The sequence below is a fragment of the Gorilla gorilla genome, chromosome 8 (genome assembly GCF_029281585.2).
Source record: "Gorilla gorilla gorilla isolate KB3781 chromosome 8, NHGRI_mGorGor1-v2.1_pri, whole genome shotgun sequence".
NCBI lineage: Eukaryota > Metazoa > Chordata > Mammalia > Primates > Hominidae > Gorilla > Gorilla gorilla.
Genome location: NC_073232.2, coordinates 88723064 through 88744017, shown reverse-complemented (window position 1 = coordinate 88744017; position 20954 = coordinate 88723064). Strand labels below are relative to the sequence as shown.

Sequence of the window (20954 nt, the reverse complement as noted above, 5' to 3'; positions counted from 1 at the left end):
GACTCACTTGTTGCCCAGCTTTCTCTCATTTCAGTCTCAAAAGCATCCCGCCTGCTAGGGGGGAGCTTTTCCCACTTTGCAGGGTAGTCAAATCAGATCCTTTCCTAAAATCACAGAGCTGGGACATGAACGCAGGTCTGTGTAACTGTAAAGCTCACACTCTCCTCTCTCCCAAAAGCCCCACTCCTGCCCCCTGATCCCTGGGCTGATGAGTTTACATCGAGGCCTATAGCCAAAAGGAGGTCTCAGAGACTCCCCAGCAGTGGAGGAAAGTGGCTGGGTGGGAGGGCTAATTCTCAATTCTTGTAGTTCTCCCAGAGCCTGGAGCCTGGGGCAATATGGGGAAACCAAGGCAGACACAACGTGGAGACAGCAAAGGGTAGTGTTTCTCAACTTTGGCTACATGTGGCCATCATCAGGTGAGCTCTGAAAACTCTTGGTGCCCAGGCTGTCCCCCAACCAATTAGCTCAGAATCTCTAGGGTGGGGCTGGGGCTCTAGAGTGTGTGGGGAGCTGGGTGTGTGTTCAGGCCAGTTGCTTCTCTCTGTGCCTCAATGTTCCCAGTACCGTTGGAGGGGCTGAGATCCTGGGGATTCCTGGAGCCTGGCTGCATGGCCTGGCCACTCTGATGCCCCTGTGTTCTCCATGCCAGGCCAGCAAGGCTGAGGAGAATGCCTCCGACAGCTTCATGCACTTCATGGTCTCACAGCTGGAGCGGCAAATGGAGACCACCCAGAACCTGGTGGACTCCTACATGGCCATTGTCAACAAGACCTTGCTGGACCTCGTGGTTGGTCTCCTGCCCGAGACCATCATGCACCTTATGATCAACAACATGCATGCACCGCCTCATGGGGGCAGGGGACTCCTGTGGCACTAGGGGTGCAGGTTGGCCTGGGGGATGTGCCGACCAGCCCTATGGGACCAGGTGCAGGGAGGGAGGCACCGTCCAGACTAGAGCTCCCATAGAAATATAACATGGGACTGGGCACAGTGGTCCATGCCTGTAATCCCAGCACTTTGGAAGGCCAAGGTGGGAGGATCGCTTGAGGCCAAGAGTTTGAGGCCAGCCTAGGCAACATAGTGAGACCTGGTACCTACACAAAAATCTTAAAAATAGCTGGGCTCGGTGGTGGCACGTGCCTGTAGTCCTAGTTACTCAACAGGCTGACGTTGGAGGATCACTTTGAGCCCAGGAGGTTGAGGCTGCAGTGAGCGGTGATCTCGCCCACTGTACTCCAGCCTGGCAACAGAGTGAGATCCTATCTCCAAAAACAATTTAGGAAAAACTGAGTAGACAGGTGTCCTGGTGGCATGATATGTCCTAGGTTCCCTCTCAGATCTGTGACGTTGGACAGGTGACTTTTCCTCTGGACCTCAGTGTCCCCATCTGAATGAGAAAAGGCGGTGAGGAGGCAGATCTTTGAGTCTAAGCAGTGTAGAAGCCGCATCTAAAAAGCCATACTCGGGGCTCCAAGTCCAGCACACAGTCCCAGCAGGGCCCGACGGGGTGGCCAGAGTGGCACAGGCATCAGGTCCCAACCTTTTTGCCCACTCTCAGACCAAGGAGTTCATCTTCTCGGAGCTGCTGGACAACCTGTACTCGCGTGGGGACCAGAACACGCTGATGGATGAGTCGGCAGAGCAGGCATGGTGGTGTGACGAGATGCTGCGCATGCAACACGTGCTGAAGGAGGCGCTCAGCATCATCAGTGACATCAGCACAAACACCGTCAGCATGGCCATGGGGACCCGTGGATGACTCCTGGCTGCAGGTACAGAGCGTCCCAGCTGGACGCAGGTACCAGGGCTGGCCCCCACAGCTCCAAAGCCCACCAACCTCCATGACTGAGCCTGGGAGCTCTTGGAACAGACTCCATGCCCAAGCTGGCAGGCATGGGTGCTTTCTGGAACTATCAGAGAGGGCAGAGAGCTCGTGGTTTATGGTGTAGGGGCTGGGAACTTGGAAGGGGTTGTGTGTGGGGCTGGACTCTGAGGCGGCCAGAGACCTATGAATGTCATCTTGGGCACACCTGTCATGCAGTCTGAGTCATGCTGGCAGGGCAGGGCATCCAGCTCCCAGCCTGGGAGTGCAGAGCAGGTGTGATAGTCAGGGTCCCACCTCCTCTATCTGTCGGCAATCCAGTGGTGATCTAGGATAAAACCTTGAGAGTCCCATGCACACGGTCATCCCACAACACACCACACAGGCCAGGCAGGGACACACAGCCCCCTTCCCTCCCTCCCAGGTACCATCATAGCTGCTAGCACATGGCTGAAGCCAGGGTCCCTGGCCCCCGCTGAAGCACTACCACCAGCCAGCGGCCTCATGCACCTTGGCCTGTTGCTCTTAGGGGTTGCTTATGCTGTTCAGCCAAGGGGACCACAGTACCTGCTGGCCCAGCTGAGCTCCACCCAGTGAGCCCACCCGCCTTCCCTGCCATGGACTCTCCCTCTTCTGCTTTTCCCAGCAGGAAGCGCCCAGCCTCACCTATGCAACCTGCAGCTCCCCAACCAGCTGAGGCTCCCCTCTTAGACTTATAAGTCTATGGCCAGTGGCATCCAGCTGCCTGCTCTCCCTGCCTCCCCCAGGGTCCCTTCAGAGGATCCTGGGCTTTCTGACCACCCAGAAGGGCCTCAGGTGCACCCTCCAGCCATCCATCCCTTTTAGCTTCACCACCCTGGTTCAAGCAGTGTTCTTTCTCTATCAGGCCTGGCGGCTGTTGTGTGGGGCTCCCCAAGGCGAGGGGCGGCCCTGGGCCAGTGGGTTGGAAGACAGGGTGACCAGAGAAGAGGGAAGCCCAAGGGGGCTGAGCATTGGTCTGAACTGTGGGTACACTGCCTGGGTGCCGTGGGAGAGGCCAGTGTGTGTAGGGTGTGGAGGGCCACCACAGCCCCCAGGACCTACCTGTGAAGCTCCAGCTCCTCCCTCCATCTTCCTCCCCTTTCCCTTCCAGCCCCTCTCTTCCAGGAACCTTGCCACACCCACACCTGTGCCCTCCCTTCCCCGGCCCTCCCACAGCTCCTGCGGCTTGCCCCTGCTCTGTGCTTGCCTCACCAGCTCTCTGCCCACTTTTCTCTCTACCGTTTTCTCTCTGCTTTCTCTCCAACTGCCAGCCAATCGATCGGGTCAGGCAAATCCGTCCCATCCTGAGAGCCTCAGGCCCCACTTCGACCTCTAAACAGATCCCTCCTCTTCTCAGAGACCTCCCTTTCCAAGCCTGCCTGGGCGGCTGTTCTGTGACTTGACAGTGGCTCCCCCAGCCCCAAAGCTTCATCTGTGACTTAGTCTGTTGTAGTGGAGAGCTGACACATCCAGCTGTGACTGTTGCTGAAAACTTGTGCCACCTCTGTGGTATGCCCCTGCCCTGTTCTATAAATATCTATAAATAGGCCGGGCGTGGTGGCTCACACCTGTGATCCTAGCACTTTGGGAGGCCGAGGCAGGCAGATCACAAGGTCAGGAGTTTTGAGATGAGCCTGGCCAATATGGTGAAACCTCATCTCTACTAAAGTTACAAAAATTAGCCGGGCATGGTGGCAGGTGCTTGTAGTCCCAGCTACTCACAGGCTGAGGCAGGAGAATTGCTTGAACCCGAGAGGCAGACGTTGCACTAAGCCAAGATCGTGCCACTGCACTCCAGCCTGGGCAACAGAGCGAGACTCCGGCTCAAAGAAAAAAAAAAAAAAGAAAGAAAAAAGAAAAAATCTATAAATACTCGTATGCATATATATATTTATAGATCTCACACACACACACACACACACACACACACACACCCATACCTGGCCAACTGCCTCACCTCTAGTGCTGGGAATCAGTCACTGTGCTGTCCTTGTGGAGTCTTGTGGCCCAACAAGAGAAAGCTGTCCCCTGACATTGCCCCTCCACAGTGCACCACCTCCAGTGAGCCTTGCTGTCATGCCCGGCCTGTGGACAGCCAGCCCCCACCATCCCTCCTGCCCCCCACCAAGCATGGGGTTGCTGTGCAGGCAGCTGTGTGGCCTGACAGTCTACCAGTTCTGCTGTCCCTCAGCTGAGAATCAAACCCATTTCTGGATGACAAGGAATGTGTCCTCTGCTGGCTGTGTTCTCTGCGGAGCTCTGGGGAGGGGAAAGTTCAAGCCATTTCTAGGGTGCTATTGGGAGTGGTGAAAAGGCCACACCCTTTGCAAGGGACACTTTTCCTGGAAAGCCCCTGGAGCTTAGCTGGCTCTTACCCTGTGAAGCTGGCTCTGGCCACTAGAGGGCAGGACCGTGAACTCAGCCTGGAGGGAGCCTGTGGGGCAGCTGGCACTCTGGAGGGACAGACAGAACAGACCACCAGGTGCAGACAGGAGAGGGAGGCAAGGGGATGGAGAACGGAAGATGCCTGGGGTGGATGGAAGTCAGTGCCCTTGGATGCTGGTACCTGCCTTTCCAGTCACCACTAGATCAGGCTTCTGAGCCTGTTGGCTGTCAGGGCTGGACTCACCCCATAGGTGTCGTGGCAGTCCCTGTGAAATCCTCCAGGTGTCACCAGGCAGCATACAGGTAACAGGCCTGGAATGTCCCAACAGCCCAGCTGGACATGCTCAGACACTCTGGGGCTCCTCGTTCAGTGGCACAAACTCCAGGACCCAGTGAGGGAAACAGGAACACACCAGGTCAAGCAATATGGCTAAATCCATTTATTCCAAAATAAAAAGCAAAATAAACAGGAGTCACATCACCAGGGAGCCACGACCCCATCCCCACCTCCTTCCTCTGTCCTATGCTATCAATAAATAAGTTTCCCAGCCACAAATAATTATTAGAACCTCCTCCCCGTATACCAGCTCCAACCTCTGCTAGGTACAATACAGGGGGTGGCCCTACCCCCCAGAATATACAAAACGTTACACAGATACAATATGTACACTGGGGAAGGGGGGCCACCCCAGCAGCCTATGCCCTCACCTAGTCTACAGTTAGCCCCACTGTCCTGCCTCAGCTGTGCCTCTGAATAAGAAGATGGGAGGCCCCCAGAGGGAAAAGTTGCTTCGGTGCGAATAAGAAGGCCATTAGGCCTCCTCCAAACAAACCAACTCCACCAGCCTCTGGCTTGTAAATAACAAACATCATCATCCAGAAATTTAAGGACTCAGCCCTGGTCAAGGTGGCAAAGGATCTGTTTGTCTGCCCCCATTAAACAGGGGTCTTGTCTTGCTACCCTAATGGTAAAGGGGTGACTGGGAAGGGGTGTTAGGGACATGGTGGCGGTGGAGACTCCAGCCCCACTTCTCCAGGCTTTGCTGACAGGGGCCTGCTTTTATTTGTTTTTATTTTTATCCCATGACTTGCTTTTTAATCCCTTAACTTCTTTTTCATAACTTTTTTTTTTATAACTTTTTGCAAAACTTTTTTCTACTTCTTTTCCACAATTTTTTTTGCCACAACTTTTCCACAACATTTTTTATCCCATAACTTTTTCATCCCATAACTTTTAAAATCCCATAACTGTTTTGTAGTTTGTGTTCTTTTAATAAACACACTTGCAGAGTTATATTACAATTTTGTAAAAATAAAAACAGATTATCTCATGCCAAGCCTGCCCAGCATTTGCAGTCTCAGTTCCTTTAATACTATAGTTTTCAAGACATACAAAATAAAATTTTAAGGCAAAACCAGCACTTTGTAATAATTTAATAATTTATTATATTACAGTAGCATCACAGCAGCAGCCAATAATACCAATTAAGGCAAACGTCTTTCAGTATTTCCATTATACATTCTGTTTACAAGAATTCATAAGTTGGTAAAAGTCATTCTAAGAAAACTTGGCAAATAAAGCTTTGGACTGGAATTGGCATTTCTTTCTCTACTCCCCCTCCCCCACCTGTTTCTTTCTTTTAAACCACAGTATTCATATTTTAAAATGTTTTAACTAATTTCAAAACATTAAGATAGCAGTTACATTATTTAATAGTTATATTATTTTAAAATGACTTTAAGATAAAGTTTTAGAGAAACTATATTATGGATAGGGCTGATTTACATTTTCAGATTTTCTAAAAATCAGCTTTTGTTTTAGAACTGATTTTTTCATTTCTGGAAAACCTATCAGGTTTAATCAAACACTTTAAAAATGATTATCATATATTGCAGTCTTTAAATAGGTATTTTGATTCTTTACTTCCCACAGAAATTCAATTTTTTTCAGTTGAACTCACATTTTAAAATTCTATGTTTCTGATGAACTCTAACTTTCTAATGTTGCCTTCTGAGCAAATTGAAAGCTGCCTTATACTGAATGAGGAAAAGAATACTTGGTTGAATGAGGTATTGCAAAAGACTGCACGCACTTTGAAGAAAGGCATAAGTTATTGTCATACGATTTTCATTCTCTTTAGCTTTTTCTTAAATATACCACAAAATACATACACAGAGTGGTATTTCCATTAATATAGTAAATTCATTTTCCAGACTGCCATCCAGCTTAAATATGCCAGTATGTGATTTAATCCACAGGTACCTGGTGAACACATTCTTGTCAGATTGGTTACAGATGCCAAATGCTATCTGAGGGTCATTCCTAGTCATTTATATTTATCAGGGTAAAAGTGAAGTGATTTGAACTATAAAAACACCTTTGAAATAATTTATCGATGTATTAGATAAACCCAGTTTCAGAATTATAAAGAAAAAATGTTAGACCAAATAATGTGGCTAATTAACAGTGGTACAATTTCCAGCCCGAGGGTTTAAAATGGACTTAAATTAACTGTCTTTAAACTAAACTCAAAGAATGCAAAAGTGGCAAGTTCAGAAAATAAAAGGCAAGAACAGGACTTTAAATCCATTTTAAACCCTTGGGCTAGTAATCACACCACTGTTAATTAGCCACATTATTTGGTCTAACATTTTTTCTTTATAAGTCTGAAACTGGGTTTATCTAATACATTGATGCATTCATATAGTTTGGAAGAGTCAGCTGAAATCAAAAGGACCCAATATTTGCACTCTTTCAGTGAATGCAGGCAAATCTGTAATTCCATCTATAAAATCATATTATTGCTCTCCTATTAATGTCATATTTATAAAAGTATCATGATGAGGATGCCAAATGCTAAAAATGGAGATGGCCGAGTAACTAGAAATCTCCACCCCAGGGAGCACACATACATACCTCCCTACATCCTAACAATGTGACATATTTTGGAACACAGACATTAGAACTTCATAAAGTTTAACTGTTGATTCTTTCCCAAGCATCATAAAGTCACACATTTAGACAATGTATGACTGAAATAATTCATTCATAATGTATAGGCACATTAACATAAATATTGCACAAAATATGCCTCTAACTGAAACTGAGAGGTATAAAAACATATTTCACTCTTCGTAAAGAACTTTGTGAGGAAATATAACTCTGTGATTATATAGACGCTTTTCTTGATAATACTTAGACATTCACAAACAGTAGATTGCACTGCAGTTTGTAAACATTTTAAGTTGCATAAACTTCTCCTTGATTTTCAAATATAGTATAATACTGTCTACTAAAACTCTTTTTTGTTTTAACCAAGTACTCTCACAAATATTGGTTTATAATAATGTTTGTTATTGTTTTTTAAAGTGTTTTCCATTCAAGGAAAAGAAGTAAATTCCTATGTCAGAGTAACCAATGTGGTTGAAGAATAGGTATTAGCCAGAGAGGTCTAGATGGTAAAATCAATCTTCTAGCCTCAAAGAAGCTCCATGAACAGAGAGGAATGCCAGGTGTCACACAGCTTTCCTTCACTCTAATTCATTCTTGACTAGAGCCTGTATGACTTTCTGGGACATTTAAACTTTTAAAGGATTTCTTATGATCTTTACTAAATACTTTAAGAAGAATGCCCACCAGTGCCCTTTTGTCTACTGGGACATGTAGTCATGTCATTAAAACAGGTAACATGAACTCTGACTTTAAAATGTATTATAGATATAAATGCTCTAAGCTAGGAAAGGTTTTCCACATCCACAGTCAATGATGGGAGCCTTTCATGTCTCAGAAATAATCCCTTTTTAGGTAATCAAAAAAGGGTACAACGGCCACAACTCATGATGCAATATCTTCATGAGCCCAGAGCACATACAAATCCTAAGGGAACTACCATAGTACAGTGCTCATTCTTGGCACCGGAACACATGAGACATACTCTATCCTGCACACACCTGCCAGAGCAGGCCATTTTCCTCTCTGTGAGATTTTAAAAGCTCCCCAAAATGTTATTACTCCCATCCCCAATACACAGAAAATAAGGGTAGGGCTGTTTCCAGTCTTGGCCTTTAAACAACTCTAAATGTCAGTACTCATAGTGGCATATTACAAAGTAATAAACAGTGTGCACTTGAGGGCAAACCACATATTGAGCTAATGAGCTTACCATGATTCGAATTCGATCAAACATAACAGCAGAACATAAGCAAATTTTATCTGAATTCTGTAATGAATATAGATGCTGCAAGAACATTAAAAAAGCATGGCGGCCTACTCCAAACCAGAAAGAACAGTTTTGTGCAAATAGTGAGTCTGTGTGTTTGAATTCCCACCATGTAAGGGCGAACTCCATATGCATTCTAATGACCTACAATTATGGAATTAAAAAAGAAAAATACTAAGGGATGCCAGAGTGAACAACAGGGAAAGACCCACTCTCCTTTAACTTTTTACAAATAAATGTAAACTATAAATTAGAAACACAAATAATCATGAGTGACTCTAACATTCAAACGAAGTAAATGAATTGTGTAGGAGATTAACCCCATAACTTTTTTTTCTTCTTTTTTAATTTCTTGACCAGCTCTTAGATGATGGTGATGTTTAGCTCCCTGTTCTTGGCAGCCTGGTAAAACAATGGCATGCAGGGGCTGCTGCCCAAGCCTGGGTACTCCTGGGGGTCCCGCATCTCAGGAAGCAGCTGCATGAGCTGCTGTGCAGTGGGGTTGTCATGGGGACAACCCTCCCTGGCCTCTCCTGGTGCAGGCTCCAGGCTGTCGGCTCACCTCACAAAAATCTTTGGAGAGAGGGGGGCGGGGATCTGAGCACAGTGCGAGCCTCCCCTGCTCCTGCCTGGCCACCCCACCTGAGGGCTCTACTCACCACCCTGCTTGTCAGCAGCCCCAAGCTCCTGAGGGGCTGGGGCCTCTGGAGCAGGATCATCAGCAGGGTTCTGGGCAGCGGCCAGGAATTTGCCATGCCCCTCATTGTGATCACCTGCAAGCCGCAACACCAGCTCCTGCAGCTCCAGCAGTTTCACCTGAAGGGAGGGGTGCTCAGCTGCCACGCTGGTGCCAGTGCCCCTGCCCACGCTCACGCCCACCCCACCCCCACCCCCACAGAGGTGCTGCACGCCCCATCTTCATCTCCTCTTTGTCCTGGGCCAGACTGATGATGTCCTCCTCCCCCTGGTGCCGCGTCTTTGGCGCTGCCCTCTGGCCCTCATATGTTGTGATTTACTTTCCTGCTGGAGGACAGGGCTCAGATGCTGGGGCCCCTCCGATGGCCCTGCAGCTCCCCCTGCCTTCCCTGGCCTCTCACTCACCGATGGTGTCTGTCTGTCCTGAGAGGTGGATGGATCGAAGCTCTAGTTTCTCCACCCACTCCTTCAGGTCCACCTTCTCCTTCAGGAGGTCCATAAAGCCGCTCTGGATCCAAAATAATGGGGTCACATCTTGAGAGCAACCTGCCCTGCCCTGCTCTGCCCCCAACCTTCTTGGCCCATGCCAGGACTCACTCACCTGCAACTTCTCCATGGACCCCTGCAGGGCCTGATGAGTCTACCCACACACAGACTCATCCCCAGTCCCTGGGGATGGTTCCACTACCTCTGGCTCCTTCTGGGCCAAGGCCACCCGGGTGAGTCAGGCGCTGGCACCACACCCTTTGCTCCTTCAGCTGCCCACATAGCCATACCTGCTCCTCCTGGGCACTGGCTCCAGCGGAGTTGAAAAACGCCACCTGAAGGCAAGAGGTGAGTATTCTTATGGAGGCATATACAGAACAAATGGGGCAGGGAGGTAGAGCGCAGCCCCTTCCCTTGGGGCCTCAGAGAGTGCACCTGTTGGTGAAATGCACAGGTGAAATGATGTCTGACCACTGGCTCCTGGAAGGAGTGAGCGTCCACAGAAATCAGAAGGTGGGGAAACCAAGAGCATAAGGGGGTCTGGGAGGGACCACAGAGGAAGGTGGCAAAGCGGGGGCAGGGTGAGTCACGCTCACCATTACCTCCCTGCTCTCCAGGTCCTCCGGGATGCTCAGCATGGGCCAAGGCACCTCCTTTTCCACGTTGTCCAGATGTTCTCCTCCATCTCCTGTGGGGGGTGGCCAGAGGGGTCCTCAGACAACCCAACAAGGGAGGTACTACAGACCCACCTCTGCCTTCATCCTCACTGTGTAACCCTGAGCCAGCCCGTCCCCAGAGGGGAATGAGCTGCTGTTCTTTATCTTTACTTTCAAGAACCAGGATCTTGCTATATTGCGCAGGCACAGTCCCACTACCAGTCGGTGCAGGAGCTCTGACCTACTCCCTTTCTGACCTGGGCCAGTTCACCCATCCTTAGGCAACCTGTTGGCCCCCTAGCCCAGGAGGTCACCATATTGATGCCAAACTTAGTGCAGACACCCGGTCAGCATAATGACCAGCTGTTCTAAAGGTCTCTTCCAACTCCTCAATCCTATGCTGCTAACACTCCCCCTTTCCTTCTGGGGCTCTCTCCTCCTCCTCTGAGAGATCTCCTGTACCTTGCCTAGGGAGTGCCATGAGGCTCAACTGGGCCTGTAGCTGCTGGTTCTGCTGGCTGGTACCTTCCAGGTGCTCCTAAGGGGCCAGGAAAGAGAGTGAGAAGGCACGGAGGTTGCCAGGTCATCCCCCTCAAGGCCCCGTCCTCAGCAATTCCCTCCCCTGGGTCTCCTGCAACTTTTGGTGGGCCATCTCGGCCATCGCTTTGCCCCAAGCTTCCTGCTGCTGCAGCTGGTCCATGAGCTGGGTCTGCAGCAGTAACTGCCTGTGCTGTGCCTCCTTCTCAGAGGTCAGTTGCTGATAGGCAGCCATGTACTGCTGCAGGTGACCCAGGGACTGGTGTCCCTGCTGCTGCAGACTGTGAGCCTCTTGGCTCTTCAGCTCCACCTGCAGGAAGACCCTGGGCATGAGGGCACGTGGTGGCTGGCTTCCAGATTCTGGGCCCATTAATAGGGTATTGAGGGCACTGTGGGGCTCTGTTGCCCGCCCAGGCCCCTGGCCCCTTGCTCCAGGCCTAAGTGACGGCCTCCCTTTCCTAGAACCCCATGCCTTCTTCCCCAGCCTCAAATCTTACACCTTTCTTCCCACCATTTAAACTGTAGGCCACAGGCTGGTGGAAAAGCAAAGGGAGCCAACCACCATCTGCTAAGTGTGCTATATGACTAATACTTTCCATGTATTATCTCATTTAATCCTCAGCACCTCTGCAAGGAAAATGCTAACTTCCTTTTGAAGTTAAAGGAACAGAGACTTAGAGATGCAAAGTGGTTGAATGGCGACCAGTGGAACTGAGGCTGGAATCTAGTTTGAATCTAAGGAGACTTTTTTGTTTTTGTTTTGTTTTGTTTCGTTTTGAGACAGAGTGTCACTCTGTGGCCCAGACTAGAGTGCAGTGGTGCAATGTCAGCTCACTGCAACCTCTACCTCCCAGGCTCAAGCGATTCTCATGCCTCAACCTCCTGAGTAGTTGGGATTACAGGCATGCGCCACCATGCCCGGCTAGTGTGTGTGTGTGTGTGTGTGTGTGTGTGTGTGTGTGTGTGTGTGTGTGTGTGATATTAGTAGAGATGAGGTTTTGCCATGTTATCCAGACTGGTCTCAAACTCCAGACCCCAAGTGATTCTCCTGCCTCAGCCTCCCAAAGTGCTGGGATTATAGGCGTGAGCCACCATGCCTGACGTAAGGAGTCTCTTACCACGACTCCTCCCCTGTGATTGGGGGGCTCCATGCCTCTAGCTGGGATGATGATGTCCACACCTGGGAGGAGCCCAGGGCTACCCACCTCTAAAAGTCAGAGGGCAGGAAGCAAGAAACAGTCACAGGACTGCCCTGGAGGGAGCTGGGCTCACCTGCCCCCGGGCTGGAGCTGCTTTTGGCCTCGCACCTCCCCTCCCCAGAGGCTGGTGCTCACCTCCCAGCCCTTCTTGGATGGGCAGAGATTACAGTCTCCTTCAGCTTGCCCAGCTTCTCCTGCAGCTCCTTTACTTGCTGCTCCAACTGTAGTGCACTCTTATTCTCGTTGTTCTGGACAGAGAGAAGCAATCAGTGGCCACCTACTGCAGCTGGAGACCCCAGAAGTTGGTGTCTGCCTCCTATGGCACCAGGAAGGGTGGAGGCAGGTTAGAAAAATTATCCCCTCTCTCCCACAGCCATCAGAGCAGGGGTCTGGCTCACAGGTGCCTTTAGAAGTACCATTTCATGTGAGGGCTACACTGCCCCATTTTACAGTGGGGAATCAAAGGCCTGGAGGGCAAGGGAGGAGGGCTGGCTCACCAGGCGGGGCAACACACCAGCTCCTCTAAGCCGCTCGGTGGCCCAGCCAGCTGCTAGTCGAGCTCATGGTTCTGAGACAGCGCGTGGTTGATGGTGGTGTGGTTCCGCAGGGCCTGCATGCATGTCTCTGCCTGCTCCTCCCAGAGCTTGGCTTTCCGCCCCAGCTCCAGCAGCCTGTCCTCCTGCTCCGCAGCCTCTCCTCCCACTCCCGTAGCCTCTCCTCCCGCTCCCGCAGACTCTCCTCCCACTCCTGCAGACTCTCCTCCCGCTCCCGCAGACTCTCTTCCCACTCCTGCAGACTCTCCTCCCGCTCTCCCAGCCTCTCCTGCTCCTGCAGCTTCTCCTCCAGCTCCTGCAGCCTCTCCTGCTCCCGCAGCGTCTCCCGTTCCAGCAGCCTCTCCTCCTGCTCCCAGTTCAGGTGACTCAAGCCTTGATTGTTTTGCACCTGAGCTTGGAGCTGTCCTGCCAGACTCCCCAGCTCCTTCCTCGGGTGCTCGGCCTCAGCTTGTAGCTGCTGTTCCACCTCAGAGGGCCCTGCTGGGGGCTCCGGGGGCAGGGGTTCAGCTGAGAAAGGAAGCAGACAACAAGGGCCTCTGGGTTAACAAAACAAAACAAAACAAAACAAAACAACAAATAAAAGCCCTTCTCAGGCTCCCCAAACTCGGCCTCACTGCTAACGATTCCTCGCTCTCGGATGGTAGCCAATCTTCCAAGCCACTTTCAGATAGAGAGCACGGTGGGTGGCTGACAATGAGCACTCCTCCCTCTTTGTTGATGGGGACACTGAGGTTCATGGAGATTATAAGACTTGCCGTCTCCTGGCACAGACCTCTTTCCCTCTGCCTCAAAGCCCTTCCATCTACCCACCTCCCTGGGGCATTCTAAGCCACCCCCACAGCCCTCTGATGCCAGTCCTGCTCCCAGGCCATGACAGCCCCATCTTACCCATCTAGTTTTTGAGTTCGGCCAAGCTCCTCTCCAGCTCCTGTACGCGATGCCTGTCATGCTTCTTCTCCTCCTTCCATGTGCAAACCTGCCCAAAGCATGGGGGACAGGGCCCTGGAGAGAGGGGCTGGTGGTTGGACAGGCTACCATCTCCCTCTCTGCCTCCACCTCTACAAAGCCCAGACCCATGACCACCTCTGGCTGTACTATTCCCATTTTACAGATGCCCAGAAAGATCCAGTGACCTATCTAAAGTGGAGGGCTTAAGGGTCAGGTCTCACCTCCTCTGACATTTTCCATACCCTCTGCTGCCACCGGGCCCTCTCTCCTTTTAGATGTTGAGTATATTCATCTGTTTCTAGCTGGACTTGTTCCATCATCTGCAAGAATGGGCATAGAAGTTAGGAAGGGCTGTCACTGGTCCTCACCTGCTCCTGGCCACCTGGCGTCATCTTCCCCCCACATCCCTCCCTCTACAAAGCTTCACCTGTGTCACGTGTGCTTCCAGCTGTGCCCGAGCCTTTATGGACTGCCATAACTGCCGCTTGAGGACTGCTTCACAGCGGCTCGAGGAATGGATGGTGAAGAGTGAGAAGTTTCGATCTGGGGAGCCTGGGCCGTTCCACACAGTGCCCCTTAAAAGGGCTAGGGTTAGGCTCAATATACAACTTGGTCAGTAAAGGTCAAGGCATTTCTAAGCCTGTGGTCTGGTTTTTAAAAGAACTCAATAAAGTTGGAAGGGACAGGGAAAAAGATCGAATTTACAGCTGGCTAACAGAGGCCCAGAGAGATCAGATAATATTGCTGTTGTTATTACTGTTATTACTACCACTGTTTGAACCTTTATTGAGTGCTTCACCAGTTACCATGCTAATGATCCCATTGAATCCTCATAACCACCATATGAGACAGTTACTATGATTACCTCTATTATTAGTATTAGAGTTACTATTAGAGTATTAGAGTTTCTATTATTAGTATTAGAGGTTAAGTGCTTGCCTAAGGTCACTTAGACAGAGCTGGGATTTGAATACCCAGGTCTATCCTATTCTCTAAGCCCATTTTTCTTGCTGGGGGTGGGGGCACAGTTAGGAAGGGGGAAATTAATCTTTTATTCACTTTTTGAAAGGATGATACATTCACATAGTCCAAAACTCAGAAGGTACAGACGGGAAGTATCTCTCAGCCACCCTGTTGCTCTCTGCTGAATTTTTTACAAATCCTTGCAGACATGTTTTATGTATATTATCATAGTACGTACGTACACACACACACACACACACACACACACACACACACACGTTCCCCCTCTCTACACGAATGGTAACATACTAAAGGTACTCTTCTGTACCTTCACAGTACAAGTATGCAATCCCCCATCTAGGACTTTGTCAAGGCCACAGCCAGGTAACGGCAGGGTGGGCACTTGGCCTCCAAGCTCTGCATCCAGTGCTCGCTCCCCACAGTGCCCCACAACTAACCCACAGCAGCTGACTCAGCCCCAGGCTGCCTCTAACCACCACACACAAAAGCAGCAAGAAATGGCCATGCTGCCTTCTGGGCAGGATATTCCACCCTGCAGCAAAGAGGGCAGTAACAGAAGAGCCATGCTGCATGCTCCATGCTCTGGGGTCCCCCTGGGTGAGGCCTGGGCACCCCAGCTCCCCATTTACCCTTGGCACCAGAGGCCCCCAGACCCTTTCTTCAGGGCCCCAAAGGGAAACTGAAGCCCAGGATTGGCAGCATGGAATCAGGGGACCCCAGTGGACTCTTAGCAATGACTCGGTGTTTTCATTGAGTTGATTGATTGTTGTGGAGCTCGAGTCCAGGGCTACTACTAGTTCTTGGTACTGGCTCTGAGGCACATGCAGAGAGGAGGAATTGGAGGAGGATTGCGGGGAGAGGTAGAGAGAACAATCATTAGGGCTGGGGTGTGTGTGGGCTGTCTCAGCTGGCAGAGGGGCACCCAGCCCCTGCTGTGGGAGGAGGTTGGGGGGCTGGCCTACAGGGTCACTGCACTTTGGCCCAGGGCCTCTTACCTCCAGATCCTTCAGGGTAGCAGATGATGCACGGGTAATAAAAATAAGAAATTCAAAAAAACAAAAACTTCCATCAAAAACAGTTATGGCTACGGAGAAAGTATAAAAACAGCAAGAGGCTGGGCACAGTGGCTCGTGCATGTAATCCCAGCACTTTAAGAGGCTGAAGCAGGTGAATCACTTGAGGCCAGGAGTTTGAGACCAGCCTGGGCAATATGGCGAAACCCTGTCTCCACTAAAAATATAAAAAAATTAGCCTGGCATTATGATGCATGTCTGTAATCTGAGCTACTGAGGAGGCTGAGGCATGAGCATCACTTGAACCTGGAAGGCAGAGGCTGCAGGGAGCCAAAATCACACCACTGCACTCCAGGAGAGAGAACGAGACTCTTCAAAAACCAAAACAAAACAGCAAGAAGGAAATATGGGGATCTGGGCCTTTGTTTCCAGAACAGAGAGACCTGGGCTGGGCACAGAATCTCAGAGCATGAGGAAACAGGCCACAGACCCCCTAATCTACTGGACCATTGGCAGAGCAAAAGCCAGATACTCAGCTGCAGGATTCTCCTAGGCCTGTGCTCCCCACCGTATCATTCAGTGTCTCTTCTGAGCCGGGAAGGTGAGTCACAGCCCCTGGACAGACCTGACCGACTGGGGGTAACAGGTGTGATGACTGAACAACTCTCTAACAGCAGCCAAGGGTGCTCTGTCAGTCCCCCACCCCATGCCCATCTCCAGCAGGATCTGCCTCCATTTGTGCCCTGCTCCTCTGGCTTGGCAGGAGTCCCCCAGTCAAGTTAGATACAGAGGAAATGCCAAATCACAGCCAGAGGAGGTCATCTCCAAGCCCATGTGTCCCTATGCCCTGCCTCCCAGCAGGCTCTTTGTGCTCCTGAAAGGTGCTCTATGAGTTCATAATGATGGCCATGACCTCACCGCTCCCCCTGCCTCCCCCACTCCCCATATGGATGAATGTTACCCACCTTTAATCTTCCAGCCAACCTCAAATGTCACTTCCTCCACCCTCAAGTCCATTCAGAACCAACCTCCCACTGAGCTGAGCATTTGGAATGTTCCAAACTTCTTTCTTGCCTCCTTCAGAGGAGTCTGCCTCCCTCAGTCTGCACCCTACCTTGTTCAGCTATTCTCTTCACTGTTTATTTAGCAAAGTGCCTTTGTTGTCAAAAGCCCAATAAATATGCTAAGTGTCCATTTGATTTTCAAGAGGTTATGGTCTTAGTCACTCATCTGTTTGGTTAACCTCACATCATTTACAGTTAGTTCCTCTGAAAAAATAGCTTCAACCCTTCCAGCTATAATGTGAACTCATTTTATCTTAACCCTATGTTCCCTACTCTTAAACCAAAGTGAATTAATCCAAAATAAGCACAAACTTTTATGTGGTCTATAGATCTTTGCCTTTAGGACAAAACCTAAAGGTCGGTTTTGTTTTTGTTTTTGTTTTTGTTTTTCATCTCTCTTAGTCTGAGAGTACCACACTGGGCATTCAAAAGCCCAAGTCCCAGGCCGGGCACGATGGCTCACGCCTGTAATCCCAGCACTTTTGGAGGTGGGGGCAGGTGGCTCACTTGAAGTCAAGAGTTCAAGACCAGCCTGGCCAACATGGAGAAACCCTGTCTCTACTAAAAATAGAAAGATTAGTTGGGCGTAGTGGCAGGTGCCTGTAATCCCAGCTACTCAGGAGGCTAAGGCAAGAGAATCACTTGAATCCAGGAGGCAGAGGTTGAAGTAAGCGGAGATCACACCGCGGCACTCCAGTCTGGGTGACAGAGTGAGACCCCGTCTCAACAACGACAGTGACAAAAAGCCCCAGATCCCACATGCCTGCTCTGTACATTATTCCCAAATTACTTTTAAACTTTAAGGTATGTCTCACCTTCTCCAAGATGATAAAAGATGCAGGGAAGGAAAAAACTCAATTAATCAAGCAGGTGAAGAAGCAGACATAAACAGGCTGAAGGTTACTGGCAGCAACATAAAATAAGCCAAAGTATCCCCCAAACCAGAGAAGCCTCAGGGGCATGCACAGCTGGACAGAGCAAGCCAGAGAGGGGTCTCAGCACTGCTTCACCTTCCATTTGTCCAATGGGAGAGTGCTACTTCATTGGAATGGTTAAGGTTGGACACCAGCACCTTCAGAATGTCCTGAATCTACGGAAGGCAAAAAGAGAAAAACAAGGGCAGGGGGAGAAAGACAGAAGTGGCTTAGAGAGAAGCAAGAAAGTCAGGGAAGGAGGAAAATGTGGATTCAGGGAAACGAAACGCTGAGGAACAGCAGAGATCAAAACCATGGCCTGTGCCATTCTTCCAAATGGCCACCTGCTGCCTTGCCAGGGGCAGGAACAAATAGATAGAAGAGTCTCCTGAGCAATGCAGTCACAGAGTGGAGTCCCCTGACCAATGCAGCTCTTAATCTGCTCACTGGACCCCTCTCCTCAGGCCCAGAACATGGGCGATGAATCTAGTAGAGCTCCAGACCACCATCTCCATTTTAAAAAAAAACAGACTTCTGAGTAAGGGTTCATTGGAACAAAGGGGGCTCCAGCTAAAAAACAAGTTTTAAAGACACTGATCTTATCCAGTATCATCTTACAGAGGAGAAAACTGAGGCCCAGGGGAAGAAGTGATTTTTCTGTGGTCACCGAGCAATCTGGTGGCAAGTTAGATCTTCTCCTAATTCTAGTGCGTGGGGCCCTCCTCACCACATCCTGGGGCCCTTTCAGTGACTCCTAAAGGGACAGCCTGATGACAAGTGGCTGTTCTCATTGGCCTGGCTTCCCGTTGAGACTGCGGATGAGGAAAATCAAACAACAACAAACATTTCCTGGCTGTCCTGGGTGTTTACAGCAGGCCATGTACTAGGGATTAACATAAAAACAACAGCAATTACAAATCTCATTTAAACTTCACAAATGGAAGGCAAGGAACGCCACTTCTGTTTTACAGATGTGAAAAGAGAGGCTCAAAGAGCAGCAGGTGAGGGGTGAATATGGACAAGGGAGCCCCAGGAGTCACCCACCCAAAATCACCCAGGGGTGACTGCCAAGGGCAGGGGCTGGGCTGCTTACTGAAGGGGCAGGGATGACTGACAAGACTTTGGTTGAGGGACCCCAGAGGTGCTGGGTTTGGGGGCCCCAGCCCGGTGTGCCTTTGGAGTGGTATGGACTCTGGTAACTGTCTTGCCATTGGAGGGGATTTGTGGCTGGGTTGGGGGGCCATGTCCTGGTTTATTTTACCTTTTTCTTGGCCACAGCCAATTTACTCTGTTGAGTTTCTTCCGACATCGTGGGGTGGAGAGGGAGGCAGCGTTGGGGTCACATCAGTGAAATCCCAGCAATGACTGCAAAGTACCTCCAGTCACATGCCAGGCAGCTGTGCAACTGAGCCAGAGGAGGTGTAACCAGGGTCCCACTAGAACTCAGAATAGGGGCGTGGCCTTAATGATCCAAGCTCATTGGTCGATGAGAACAATGAATGCGAAAGGAGGTGTGGCCAGGCAGCAGCATGTCCAGAGGGACCTGTTGTGTCACAAGGAAAGTTGTCCATGCAACCGCTGTCCCCGCCCACTCTGGGAGAGGGGAGGGGTCAGCTTTTGCTTTAAAAGCTTTAAAACTTTAAAAAAGAAACTTTAAAAAAAAGTGTATATACTTTTTATATATATATGTGTCTGTGTGTGTGTATCTATATGTTCCTCCAGAGCTGTCTTCATTATCCAGCTTCTATGCAAGGTCTATGAGTTTGGCCTACATTTTTCATCTTCAAATGGAGTACAAGAATTACCAGTATTACCTCAATTAAGATACAAATCCTATAAAAATGGAAAATCCATAGCATGCTTGATGATTAATAAAGCAGACTATATTATTCAACATTCCAATAAGATAAAATAATCGCAGTGATTTCCCTTTTTTAGAAAAATATTTCTCTTATTCTCCTACATTATCGTTAAGATATTTTTTAAACAAGAAACATGTCTAATATCTTAAAAAACACTAAGCTTTTGGGCCTGGTGTGGTGGCTCATCCCTGTAATCCCAGCACTTTGAGAGGCTGAGGGGGTGGATCACCTGAGGTCAGGACTTCAAGACCAGCCTGGCCAACATGGTGAAACCCCATCTCTACTAAATATGCAAAAACTATCCAGGCATGATAGTGGGTGCCTGTAATCCCAGCCACTCACAAGGCTGAGGCAGGAGAATTACTTGAACCCGGGAGGTGGAGGTTGCAGTGAGCCAAGATCACGCCACTGTACTCTAGCCTGGGTGACAGAGCAAGACTCCATCTCAAAAAATAAAATAAAATAAAAAATAAATATAAACACAAAGCTTTCAATTTAATAAGCACTCAAAGCTCTTTACCAGTTTAAAACAAATACAAGGCCCATTTTTCTAGAATCACCTGGCCTCTCTAAGCCTTACAAATGATACTGAATTTCTCACTTGATACTTGGCTATGATTTGGAATCATGAAAACTAAGAATTGTGTTATGTCACTGTGTATTGCTTGTTACCTGAATTCCATAGTAGGCTGGGATCAAGGGTTGAATCTTTCATGATTTGCTCCATAACGTGTGCTTCTTATCCCAGACCGAACTAAGCTTTTTTCTAGAGTTCTACAATTTACAGTTAGTAGACAAGAATGGTTCTCAAAGATGTAGTCTCTGGACGAGCAGCACCAGCAGCACCTGAGAACTTTTTATAAGTGCAAATTCTCAGGCCTCACCCTGGACTTTGATGGATCAAAAACTCTGGAGTAGGGCTCAGCAATCTGTGCTGCAGTAATCCCTCCAGGTGTTCAAGAACCTCTGGCATACAGGAGGTAGAAAAATGTATTTCCTTCTGTAGGTTCAAAGCCAGGGATACTATATGTTCTGTCTTGATGCGAAACAATGACATGCAATTAAAAGACATAAATCTCCTTCCTACTCCCATCCTCCATCCAATGTGTTTTATTTTTATGAGTTAAATAAGAAAACAAGTGGCAATCAGAGATTTCATCTAAAAAGTGTATTTACAAGTATCAGTTCTCATCCAGCCTGATCTTACACAATACCATTTACATCCTCTTACATCTCAAGTTTTAAAAAAGTGTCTTAACAATGTAAGTCTCAGGCACACTAGGAGTTCTATAATAAAACACCAAGGCTGGGCACGGTGGCTCACACCTGTAATCCCAGCACTTTGGGAGGCCGAGGCAGGTGGATCACCTGAGGTCAGGAGTTCGAGGCCAGCCTGACCAACATGGAGAAACCCTGTCTCCACTAAAAATACAAAATTAGCCGGGTGTGGTGGCACATGCCTGTAATCCCAGCTACTTGGGAGGCTGAGGCAGAAGAATCGCTTGAACCTGGGAAACAGAGGTTGTGGTGAGCCGAGATCACACAATTGCACTACAACCTGGGCAACAAGAGCAAAATTCCATCTCAAAA

At 49.2% G+C, this 20954-nt stretch overlaps 2 pseudogenes across 1 annotated transcript; one reads left to right on the top strand and one right to left on the bottom strand.

Annotated features, from left to right (window-relative positions):
* Window positions 1-7802: 7802 nt before the first annotated feature.
* On the bottom strand, window positions 7803-14140 carry LOC101132593 (golgin subfamily A member 2-like; annotated as a pseudogene). Its single transcript, XR_010135079.1, has 12 exons — window positions 13955-14140; window positions 13749-13847; window positions 13468-13555; window positions 12550-13086; window positions 12161-12246; window positions 10752-10827; window positions 10230-10321; window positions 9749-9968; window positions 9553-9655; window positions 9359-9471; window positions 9111-9267; window positions 7803-9024 (listed from the first exon to the last, which is right to left on the bottom strand). The product of XR_010135079.1 is annotated as a golgin subfamily A member 2-like (transcript).
* Window positions 14141-14384: 244 nt separating this feature from the next.
* Window positions 14385-15194, top strand: LOC129524826 (uncharacterized; annotated as a pseudogene).
* Window positions 15195-20954: the final 5760 nt, after the last annotated feature.